At 39.0% G+C, this 12,359-nt stretch overlaps 1 protein-coding gene across 1 annotated transcript in view; it reads left to right on the plus strand.

The window, feature by feature from the left end:
• Positions 1-12,359, plus strand: part of LOC146813711 (solute carrier family 22 member 7-like) — a 238,364-nt gene that overhangs the window by 50,923 nt on the left and 175,082 nt on the right. The window lies entirely within an intron of this gene.

Raw genomic sequence — 12,359 nt, forward strand, 5'->3', positions numbered from 1 at the left:
TTTTGAAAATTACACATTTTGGTTCTGCAACTATTAGAATAGATTGGTCTTTTTTCACACAGAAACTGGTGATAAAACCTTGTAATGACTAATTGCGTATTTTGCCTTTTGCGTGTTTTTTTCAGTATTTTTCTTCATTTCCCAATACAAGATTGACGATCTCTTTTTGGGATTACGTCATCTCCTATTTTCTACAATAAAAGGGAGCGCCATAGTAAATACAGTTGCATTGCAATTATTCCTGAATCATCGCTCTTTCACTAGACTTTGTGGGCTCCGCATTCTCTCCAGTTCCTTCTGTTACTCCTCATTCTGTCACCTTGCTCCTTGGGCTGGTCAGTAGGAAGGTTTTTTTCTTCCTGCACTTTTTATCTCCTTCTTGCTGAATTATTTCCTGGGGCATTGCTGGACTTCCTGTTCAAATTCTGGCATCTGGCACTGCCCCTGGTGATAAGAGGCCCTTTCTATGAACCAGGAAGCCACTCAAAGTGTCACCCAGAAGACCAGAGCTTGACTGGTTGTGACGCCAATGCCTTCCCAAAATTAATCCAGTTAAAGAAGTGTCTTGGGTTAAAGAATCTCTGGCAGAGGTTACCAACTCAACACTGAAAGTCCAAACTCAACCATAGAAAAGGCTTCACTTCATCAGTCTTTGGACATTTTGCAACAAGGCACCCTGGATCCTCCTGTAGCTGCCTTTATGAACCTGAAATTTGATGGCAATCACAGGAACTTAAAGACTTTTCTAGACACCTGTGAGGGTGATTTTGTCTTCAATCGCCACATCTATGCTTCAGACAGATTGTAGGTATGGTTTGTTACTAGTGATACCATCGGTAACACATTCACCTTGGCTATGCCACTACTTTAAAGTTCTAGCTCTCTCCTGGAAAACATTACATCTTTTCTCAATGAGTTAAAGGAAATGCTTGACGACCAAGATCACAAGTTCTCTGCTCAAGAAGATATTCTGAAGGTTTGCTAAGGTTCAATTGATCTCCATTGAGCGAGTCCACTCTCTTTACCCTTTTTCGGGAAGGGTTAAAGGACGAAATAAAAGATGAACTTGACCACCTTCCTTTCAATAGCTTTTACAATTAACGATACACATCGATATCCATCTTCAGGAAATACGCCAGGAGCACTGAAAACAATCCTCTTCAAAATCGTTCTCTAAACCTTCATGTAGGGTTACACTTAGGTCTTCTGAGCGGGAAGATGAGCCCATGCAAGTCGGTATCGCTAAAGGTCCTTTAACTGAAGAAGAGTGAGCAAGAAGGTGAAATCGCGGTTTACGTTTGTGTTGCAGTCAGGTGGGACATTTGCTAAGTTCCTGCACAGTTCACCCTGCTGCCAGTTCTAAAAAAGTAGGGTAACTAAGGACCTCGCCCTTTGTGCAGGGAATAGAGGCAAACGATAATCTGACACCCCTGCCCAATCCTCTAAAATATTTCAGCATTGTTCTCCTCCAAAAGGAGCTTTTAATTCAGCCTGAACAGTTCTTAGTACCAGTTCCTATTGATTGTGGAGCTTCGAACGTCTGGAAGGATCACATCACCATGTTCCAGTCTCTAAGAAGGATGTACCAGTGGCAGTAGAAACTATGCATGGAACTCTAGCGGATTCTGGCTTAGTAGAAGTAGAAACTCAAACCTTATCTCTTAATTGCAGGCCACTATGAAGCCCTTGCCTTCAAATTGTAACACACCATGAAACCCTCATCTTTTATGTCTTCTCTCTTCTACCCTACCATTTTAGGAACAAACTGGTTAGCCAGACAAAATCCTTACATCAATTGGTCAGCTTAGACTTTGTTTCTGTGTTTTGAGTACTGCGTCCCCCACTGTACTGCTAACCAACCTTCCTTTGAAACTCCTAGAGCCCATTCTGATGACACTGCTAAATCTGTTGCCCTGCTCAGTGAGATTCCTGGCACTTATCATGAGCACCTTGATGTTTTTCAAGAGTTAGCAAACAAGGAACTGTATATGGTCTGATAGCTCTTCCCAAGTCCCCTGCTGGAGCATCCTTGTTTTATGCACCAAGAAAGGAACATCTGAACTTCGTTCCTATACTGATTACAGGTGACTATCAAGGACTGCTATCCATTGCCTGTCATATAAGACATTTTGAAAGCAGTCCAAGGGGCTGAACTCTTCACCAATCTGGACCTTAGAAATGATTATCATTTAATTCGCAACCGATCAGGAGACAATTGGAGGCCCGCATTCAGAACACCTTTTACGCCAGGGGTGTTTTAGAATGTGTTTTAGAATTGCAATATTTTGTCTTCATTAGCATAGTAGTTTTTGAACATGAACATACTTTTCTATCAAATACAACTTTCCACTTTGAGCAATCAAACTAAATTCTCCAGATGAAAAACCCTAAGTTTATGAGTGAGGTGACTTCTAAAGTAGTAGTAGAGTTTTTAAAGGAAGTATTTTTAAAGGAGGGATTCCTTGCCATGTTAGTATAAGATAATGGGGTCCAATTTGTTGCCAATGAGGTGAGGTATTTTTAGGAGCTTGTGGAGTGAAGTATCTCAAGGGTTCGCTATATCATCCCCAAACAAATGGACTAGTTGAAAGGATGAATAAAGTGTTTGGGGAGTGCATTCAGTGGGCAGTCACCAATAAGTGTGTTGTAGCTAATGCCATCAGGATTATGCTGTAGTTTTACCGTACCACTCCTCATGCGACAACTGGAGTTTCACCATTTGAATTATTACATGGCAGAAGGGCTACTACTTGTTTTTCTCTTGCATGAAAGAATAAGTGGGTGAAACACAGTCATTGCTGGCCTTAGAGCCATGACTCGATCCCAGGCACCTTAGGCAAACATGGTGGGGATCTGTCATAGATATTTGATAGCGACAGTCCTTACAAGATTTGCACCTTATTGTCTTTGGAGGTGACATGTCTGCTGCACACTCTAAACTTTGGTAGAAATATGGTCTTAAAGAGACGAGAGGTAGCTCTAGACCCGCACTTGGTGGCGTGGGAAACAAGCATTGGCATAGTGTAAAGACGAGGCGATGGCACCAGGATGCTTTTCATGTGTAGTATTTATTATAAGATACAGAGAGCCGTCCCAACCGGCACAGCTACAGTCCAGAGTCCCAACTGCTCTCCCGAGAACCCTCGAGCAGAACCCTTTAAACATTCCATGTGACATCATGATATTCTCATCAACATCACATCACCACACCTCCCCCCTTTTTAATAAAAACAAACTTATGACAATATAATAATGCAATAAAATGTATACAGAAGAAAATAGAGAAAGAGAAACATAGCGCAATATAATTTAAACATAATCTCGTAACCTGCTTGATTTTGTATGAATTCTGGTGCTCCTTCTAATACAACTATCATTTCTTAAAGTATCTTTTCCTTTCTCTCCATTCTTGTTGGAATAACATGGATCCTTAGCTACTCGAGAAGTATTCCACCAATTTCCGTTGGCCAACTTAACAGCATTCTTCCTAATGTCCACAACTTGTTGAGAATCTAGAAACTTTGAAAGACCTTTCCTGACTGACACTGGATTCTTTACTCTAACCCAATCTCCAATACAAATATTGTGGACATCTTTCTCCATAACAGGTTCAACTCTTTTACAAACTTCCGATGATTTTTTGTTAGCATAATCCCACATGCTCCCCATGTCACTAACACGGTGAAAGGATTTCACCATCCAGAAAGGATAAACCTGCGAAGGAGCTTTCCTCCCTCTCATGAGTTCGAATGGACTAAAATTGGTAGCCACATGGGGCGACGTGCGATATGACCAGACAAGATCATTCACTGCTTGGAAAATGCAAGTCCTTGACCTAAAGACTGCTTGGACACACTCTACAATAACTCTGTTGAACCTTTCGGTTTTTCCATTGCTTTGTGGATGATACAGAGGAGTTCTAGTGTGTTTAATACCACAAGAACGTAAAAAACAAACCATCTCTTTTGAGATAAACTGTACACCGTTGTCTGTAAGAATTTCCTCCGGAAGGCCCTCCCTAAGGAAAATCTTATTGAGACAAGTGATAACACTTCTTGAATTGGGAACACTGATGGGTTCAACCTAAACCCATCTGGATAAATGATCAACAAGCACCAAAAAATATTTTGAATTGTCAGGAAGAACATGAAAAGGCCCTAGAAAATCCATGCCTATTTTCTGCCATACTCTCCCAGGAGGAGATACAGGAGAATCAACAGTGCCCTCTAATACAAGAACTTTATCACTGGTATTGCACCGTACACACTGTTTAACTAACTCATCAATTTGAGAATCCATCCTTGGCCACCAAAAATCAGACCTCCCCTTTCTTTTAGTGATAGTTGCACCCAGATGACCCGCATGAGCAGCCAAAATGATTTTATCCCGGTAGCACGAGGGAGGTACAAGTTTGTCACTTCTGACAACTTTTCCACCTTCAAGAGAAAGTTCACTGTTAACTTTCCAGAACATTTGAAGATCTGGAGAAAGAAGTTTTTCCCTTGGCCAACCTCTCTTGATCAATGAAACAACCTCGCTAAGTACAACATCTTTATTGACTTCAGTGACCCAGTCTTCTTCTGCAAATGAGAGGATGTCCTGATTAACACATGCTACAAAACATTCCTCTACATCAGTTTCCCAATCTTGCTCATCTGTATCATGAATAGGGAGCCTAGATAAACAATCCGCTCTGCTATTCCTCCCTCCAGGAATATACTCTACCATAAATGTATATTCTAGCAATTTGGTCGACAACCTGGCCAATCTGGCAGTGGTGCGTTTGATATTCTTTCCTGACAAGATGTCAACTAAAGGTCGATGATCTGTTCTAAGGACAAAAGATCTGCCCCACAAATAGGATTTAAACTTCTCAACACTCCAGGCACAAGCTAACAGTTCTTTTTCGATGACCGAATACTTGCGCTCAACAGGACGAAGAGTCCTGGATGCAAATCCTATTGTGTACTCTCTCCCTTCAGCAGATTGCGACAGCACAGCACCCAGACCATACTCGCACGCATCCACTGTGATGATAGTTTGCCTACCTTCCACAAAAGCTTGCAAGGCAGGTGCACTAACAATGTGACTCTTAATGAATTGAAAACCTTTTTCGCATTCTTCTGACCATACAAACGTCGCTCCTTTTTTAAGTAGATTTCTAAAACACTCTGTAGTTTTAGCAAAATCTTTCATGAATTTTGCATAAAACTCACAGAGTCCAAGAAAAGACATAAGTTGTTCCTTGTTTTGAGGGGCTGGAGCTTCTACAATGCTTTTGATTAAACCATGTCTGGGTTTTATACCTCGTTCTGATATTACATGACCTAGGTATTCAATCTCTTTCACTTTAAAGGAACATTTACTTTTCTGTAAAGTCACCCCTCGACTTTCTAATACACTGAAAACTTGATTGAGAACCACATCATGTTCGGTTTAGTGAATACAAGAATGTCATCTTGGAATACTACAACATTGGGATTATGTCTAAACATCTCAGTCATTAGTCTCTGAAAGACCGCAGCCGCAGAAGCTAGCCCAAAAGGAAGTCGGCAGAACTGGAAAACACCATCAGGAGTTACAAAAGCAGTGAGATGTCGAGACTGAGGGTGAAGTTCGACCTGATGATACGCAGCTTTGAGGTCCAATTTGGTAAACCATGAAGACGACCCAACTTTCGCAATCAGGTCCTCAATACGTGGAAGAGGAAAACCGTCAACCCAGATGGCCTCATTAAGACTTCTCAAGTCGACACACATCCTCAAGTCCCCAGACCTTTTCTTTGCTAAAACAATAGGAGAAAGCCAAAGGGTGGACTCAACTTTTTCAATTATGCCCTGCTCACACAAATTTTGCAGGTGTTTAGAAAGATCCTCTCTGATACTCAATGGAACATTGCGTAACCTGTGTTTGACAGGGGTAAAATTCTCTTTAAGCTTTATAAAGTGTTGAAAATTAGTAATTTTTCCAAGACTATTTTTAAAAACATTGCTGAACTTTTGTTCCCAATCATTGAGTGACTGTGTGCTAGAAAGCGAGTAGGTATATTCAATGGAATGAATATGACTCTGATCAAACTGCTTGTCAATAAAAACAGGGTTCTCCAAACCAGGCTTGATGGTTAATCCGAACTCTGCTTGATGGATGAGACCAAGAACATTGATCCCTCTCTTAGCAACATATACCTTCCCATTGATGGTTTCACCTAAAACTCCAATAGTGGCCCAGAAGTATCCTAACAACTCAATTCTACTACCCTCAAAAGCTACTGTGAGAACATCCGGTGGCAATCGACTCTTCTGATACCAGAACTTTTGATACTTTTCTTGCGCCACAATAGTGATACGAGCTCCTGTGTTAACCAGAAGCCGAATTTGACTCGTTTCAATTGTAACCAAAACTTCAGGATCAGGAATGTCTATTTGCCTCTCTTCATTACGATTCTTAACCACTACAACATATTCTTGACTAATAACATCTTCATCATAAACATTGTCCTCTTCTTTAATTACACATCAAACATTTCTTCTTCTGCCACTCATACAGACTTTAGCAAAATGACCCATTTTACCACTCTGCCCACACTGTTGATTGATGGCCGGACAATTCTTAAAAGAAGAAACATGTAAAGAAGAACCACATTTGTAGCAATATATCCTCGAACTATATTGCCTATCTTGCATGAAAGATCTTCCACCCCTAAAAATGCCCGGTCTTCTAATATTGCCACGAAAAACATTACCCCTAAAAGCATTGTCATGCATGAGAATAGGAGGTTTAATAGAACTAGCACCGGGATGCTTGGTGGAAACAGCACCTGAAATGGAAGAATTAGCTAGAGCAGTTTCAAGCTGTTTTGCGTCATCCATCGAACTTTCAATACTTTTTGCAATATCCACTGCTTTGTCTAGGATGGGATCTTTACACGTTAGTAACCTTTCTTGTATCTTTTTACAATAACAACGTGCGACCAGTTGGTCTCTCACTAGTTGGGAAGTAAAGTTCTCAAATTCACATTTAGAAGCCAAAACTTTTAGAGCTGTAATAAAAGTATCTATGCTTTCATCAGATTTCTGTTTCCTTGTAAAAAACTTATATCTATGCACTAAGATATTCTTAGTTTTTGTGAAATATTTATCCAATTGTGCTACTGCTGTTTGAAATTCGTCAGGGTCTTCACCTTCAGTGGGATCGTAGGGAGGTAGGTGATCAAATACATTTTGTCCTTCAACCCCTAGATGGTAATACATTAGATTCTTTTTCCTTTCAGGCCTGTATCTCTGACCATCAATCGCACCTAGATATGCCTTGAACGACCTAAACCATAATTTCCATTCCAAAGGAGGATCTCCGGGTTCTTGTAGAAAAGGCGCTGGTGCAATAACACTCTGCATGTTGTCAATAAAAATAAAAAATAAACTGTGGAATGAAATTGATTAATAATAAGAAGAAATAGAAATGAGAAAAAGAAGAGGAAGAGAAAGAAAAAAAAAATATATATATATTTTTTTTAAATGTCTGAAAATTCACTGCTTCTGCAAGAACGCAGAAAGTGAGGAAGTTAAGCTCTGTTAAACTGAGAAGAAACACAAAGCTAACACTCTTCACAATTATCAGTGAACACAGATACTGACGAGAAAAATAAAAATAAAATATCCAATTTAAACCACTAGATGGTAACGTTGCACCGTGTAGGAGTGATGAACTTGGTAAAATGCGTATTCATTTAGAAAAAAATATATTAACTTTTTTAAATGCAGAAGTTTATAAATTGTTATTGTTCATAAGGAAAAAACAATGCACATCTTGAACATGTGATAAATAGCTGCGCGCACAAGACGTTTGCTTCAAAATGTTAAGCTCTGGTACTCCCAGCTGAACACTACGTCGTGTTGATGGTAACAAATAGTAAGGAAATGACCAGTCCAAAATGGCCGCTGTGAATACTACGTTGCGCGCTGACGACAACCTCGAAGCGTCTCAGTTGAGGATGCTTCCCGCACAACGTAGATTGTAGAATCCGCGTTGACCTCCTTCGCTGATCTCCAATGAGGATTCTACCACGTCATCAAACAGGAGAGACAACGGACGGGTGAACACCTCCGGCTCCCTGCAATGACGATGAAGATAGACGACCGGGGAAAACGGAGAACAGGAGAAAGTACAATCTTTCAACAAGGTATTTTCCCTCTTTCCAAACCAAATCACAGCGCAGTGAATTCTTGCTCGCATGAAGACTTAATTACAAAATCTTCCGTTATCTTTTGCTCGCATGAAGACTTAATTGCAGAATCTTCCGTTATCTTTTTAATTATGAGCTCCAGGCATATGAATAAAATATTAAATGAGCACGGCTCTCTGTAAACGAACGACAAAGCTCCCTGTAGACGAACGATTTAACGTGAGATAAAAAAAAATACTCACAGTTGAATGCCTGGAACTCCGGCAGTCAAGACGTACGGATGCGACAGAAGTAGCAACTCATTATCCCATCCTCTGTCGCCACTGTAAAGACGAGGCGATGGCACCAGGATGCTTTTCATGTGTAGTATTTATTATAAGATACAGAGAGCCGTCCCAACCGGCACAGCTACAGTCCAGAGTCCCAACTGCTCTCCCGAGAACCCTCGAGCAGAACCCTTTAAACATTCCATGTGACATCATGATATTCTCATCAACATCACATCACCAGACATAGCCAATAGGTCTCGCTTTTGGGACCTTATAAGTATGTTTACTTTTGCTATAATCGTGGCACGTAAAGCGCGGGTGCCGTGATTATAGCAAAAGTAAAGAAATAGATTTTTTTCTATTTCTTTACTTTTGCTATAATCGCGGCACCCGCGCTTTACGTGCCACGATTATAGCATAAGTAAATATACTTATAAGGTCCCAAAAGCGAGACCTATTGGCTATGCCAATGCTTGTTGATAATATTACTGTATTCAATTATATTCTTGGGACTATTTTTGTTATCATTTAATTTGTATTCTAATCAAGTTATTGCTTCATATTTATTCCTTTATTGATTCCCGTCGAGACGTTATATGTTCCCACATTTACCTAGGTCTCCACTGGCACTACGGGTGTCTTCTGTGCCAACTCTGTAAAGTGCTCTGATGCCTTTGGGTCAAGTTTGCGCTATACAAAACTCAATAAAGAAATTAAATAAATAAACAGAATTCATGAAAGTAGTAAATCTACACTGATGCGCCGACATATATACTATACATTCACTTTTGTATTTTTCTTTAAAAATTAGGCCCCTAATTAGGTCTAGTGTTAGCCAAGACCTTTCATTTATTATTATTAAAATTACAATTTATCTTCATGTATGGTTCACCTCACTGTGAGTGACAGTGTGCTTCTCTTTAACAATGGGCACATGAGCACACAAAGTAGTTTTCTTCAGTGCCAGGGACTACTATGGAACCATGTGCTTTGCAGCTCTCACAACAATAACATTTTACAAAAAGCGTGTCAAAATAAAACGTGCATTGACAAACCCAAAAAGGTGTCAGCCAGCGCCATATTATTGGGTTTTGCAAATGCTTGTTTATTTTTATGTTTGCCATAATCTTGCAGAGGCTGGCTTTACACTGACTTTCCATTATTACAATTTTTGGGGAAATACTAGCATGGAGCAAACATGTTTTATTAAATGACGCTTCAATGAGATGGTTCCTAAAATTACACAGTAGTATAAGAACACACCTTTTTTTCTAGTTACATATTTTTATGTGTATATTTAGTTTTGAGAACAAAGAATCATCAGTCTTATTTTGAACCTCATGCAAGTATTTGCATCTAAACGGAGAGCATTCTGGTAGCTGAAAGCATTGTAAATTCCCTCATAATGTTAAACTTTGTAAACATGTGAACGCATTTTTATACTGGAGCCACTGTCGGTAGTGCATGCTGAGCTCGTAGCACTTCCTTATAGCTCTCACAATAGTAATAAAAGCTTTCCATTAATGAACCTTAACTACAAGTTGGAACAGAATGGACGTATCAATATGAATATTACCTTAACTGCAGACAATGCTCTTACAAAGATCCATAATGTGATACTGTGAACTAACAGCGAAAGGGTTTGTGCGACTTTGGGGTGGTCCTGGTTGTCCTAAGGAAAAAACGAATATGAAAACCTGTTACAATTGGCCCCAAACAATATGTCCTGGACATCAGGCGTCTTCTGTGTCCAACTGGATATACCTCCCAACCTTCTCAATGTTGCTCTGCGTCATTGACTGCTGACACTGATATTGTCCCTGCTTTGTGAGCGTTTGGGTGTCTGCTTTTATGCCAACTCAACTCCACTTAAGTGAGTGCTGCATAAATCATTTCAGTTTTCTGACACATGTAGCCTTGCTACTTGCATAGATCTGAAGGAGTTCATCCTTTGGACTGCAAAAGACCCGCACCTATTTTGCATCTACAACTTGAATGCGAACTACTGCATGTTGTGGGAGTTATCCACAATTGGTCTGGAGTGAAAATTACTTTTTTGTTGCTGATGCAACTATTGTGTAGCTGGCAAAGGATTTTCAATTTTATTTTTAAATTGCGGGAAATAAAAACCTTAGCTGAAGCCTAATAGTCTTTTGGAGAAGGCAAAGGAAATTAAGTTGCAATACTCCAGTCGTGCGTTTACCAAGATTATCCGCTCCACTCACCTTGTTTGAAGATTATCGCTGAATTGCTTGATTAAGGAGGAAATTGAGCTGTATTCCATTGGCAGCATGCTCTATCATCATTTTTGTTTTGGCACGGATAGCGGTAGGTAGACCTCCTTCATCCAGAAGTGTTTATATACATAGTATAATCACTATAATCTGTTCCAGGCATTGGATTGATTAATTCATATTATGCCAACATTGCTGCTTAATTCCCCGCTATGTAGAAAGTATATTCCACAAGGGCTATTTTAATGAAATTGTTTTCCCAGTGATCTGTTTTTAGTTTGCAGATATTTTTTCTGCTGAGTAGAAGTGTCCGCATTAGAGTCACAAGTCACTTCAAAATCTGTGACATTGAGGTTATATTTGTAAAGGATGGCGTCACATAGAATAATCAAAGAACTTAACAACGTTTTTATTCTTGCAATTTAATCAGCACTGTATTTAATTTCTTTCCAGTATTCAGTGACATTATTTGAATAAGCCAATAGATGGTTGAATTAGTATTAGTGTGATGGCATTATTTAATTTAATCGTTGTCAAGTAGATTCTGAAGAAAGTTGGAGATCAGTACTAATTATTTAAAAGCTGCCTCCTAGACATAACCTATATATGGTGTCTGGTACAGTAATATTTCTTACCATCATGCTTATTTAAGGTCTTGTAAAATTAATAAGGTTTCTGTATGCCACATTTGTCAAATTAAGGCTGAAAAAACACAAGGGTATTTTTGCATTTAACAAATCCCATGCAGTTTTACTATCTTTATTAGAGAAGGTTCTAGAATATAGAATGTGGTGATTTTTTTAGAATAATTTATGTAGTAGATGATTATGGTGTTGTATATTTGACTATTACTTGTAACAATACGTCCCGAAGTGAAATTATCAATCCAAATACATTTTCCATAGCATAAATTAAATTGGTATTCGATCAGACTTTCTTTCATTACACATGTAATTTTGCATAGATTCGCTATTAATATTTGTTTTACATAATGATGCTTTGAAGAAACCTATTTAAAGTTTTTAAATTATACTGTAATTTAGCCAAAACTTCTACAATCTTCACCTGCTTTTTTGAGTTGCAAATTAGTTTTTTGTATGTGATACAGTAACATTTTGTGTGTGTTATAAATACCCACAAAGTTACATACTGCAAAGATGTATACATATTTTTATATTGAAACTGTCATTACTGTAAACTGAGTTTACAGATTACTGTATGTCACGAGAACGCTTGCTCTAACAATGAAGGCTTATCTTTAATGAGCCATACATATCATGTTGACCATTTGTGTATAGGGCTGCATATCTTGTCTTAGCAGGAGCTGATTCACAACCATTCCATGGCACTATCCTTTAGACAAAATTAACCTTCCAGTTCTGAGAGGCTTAGTTATTGTGTATGGTTTCATCAGGTCTGCAACTTTTTAAAATACCTCCGAGACAACAAGAACATTTGACAGCCCAAAAAAGCTACAGTAGTTCATTGATTAACTTATTGCTGCCAATATTAATTCTTCTCTGTCACCACCCTATGTAGGTGAAGTTTCTGATTACATTGTATGGCTTTATTGTTGCACAAGTACTACTTGATTACTCAATTCTATCCATAGTTTCTGTAGTACAGGTATCAAAAGTGGTTATTTGATTTCACCTTATCAGCCCATCTATCGCA

This window comes from Triturus cristatus, chromosome 6 (genome assembly GCF_964204655.1).
Source record: "Triturus cristatus chromosome 6, aTriCri1.1, whole genome shotgun sequence".
In the NCBI taxonomy this organism is placed as follows: domain Eukaryota; kingdom Metazoa; phylum Chordata; class Amphibia; order Caudata; family Salamandridae; genus Triturus; species Triturus cristatus.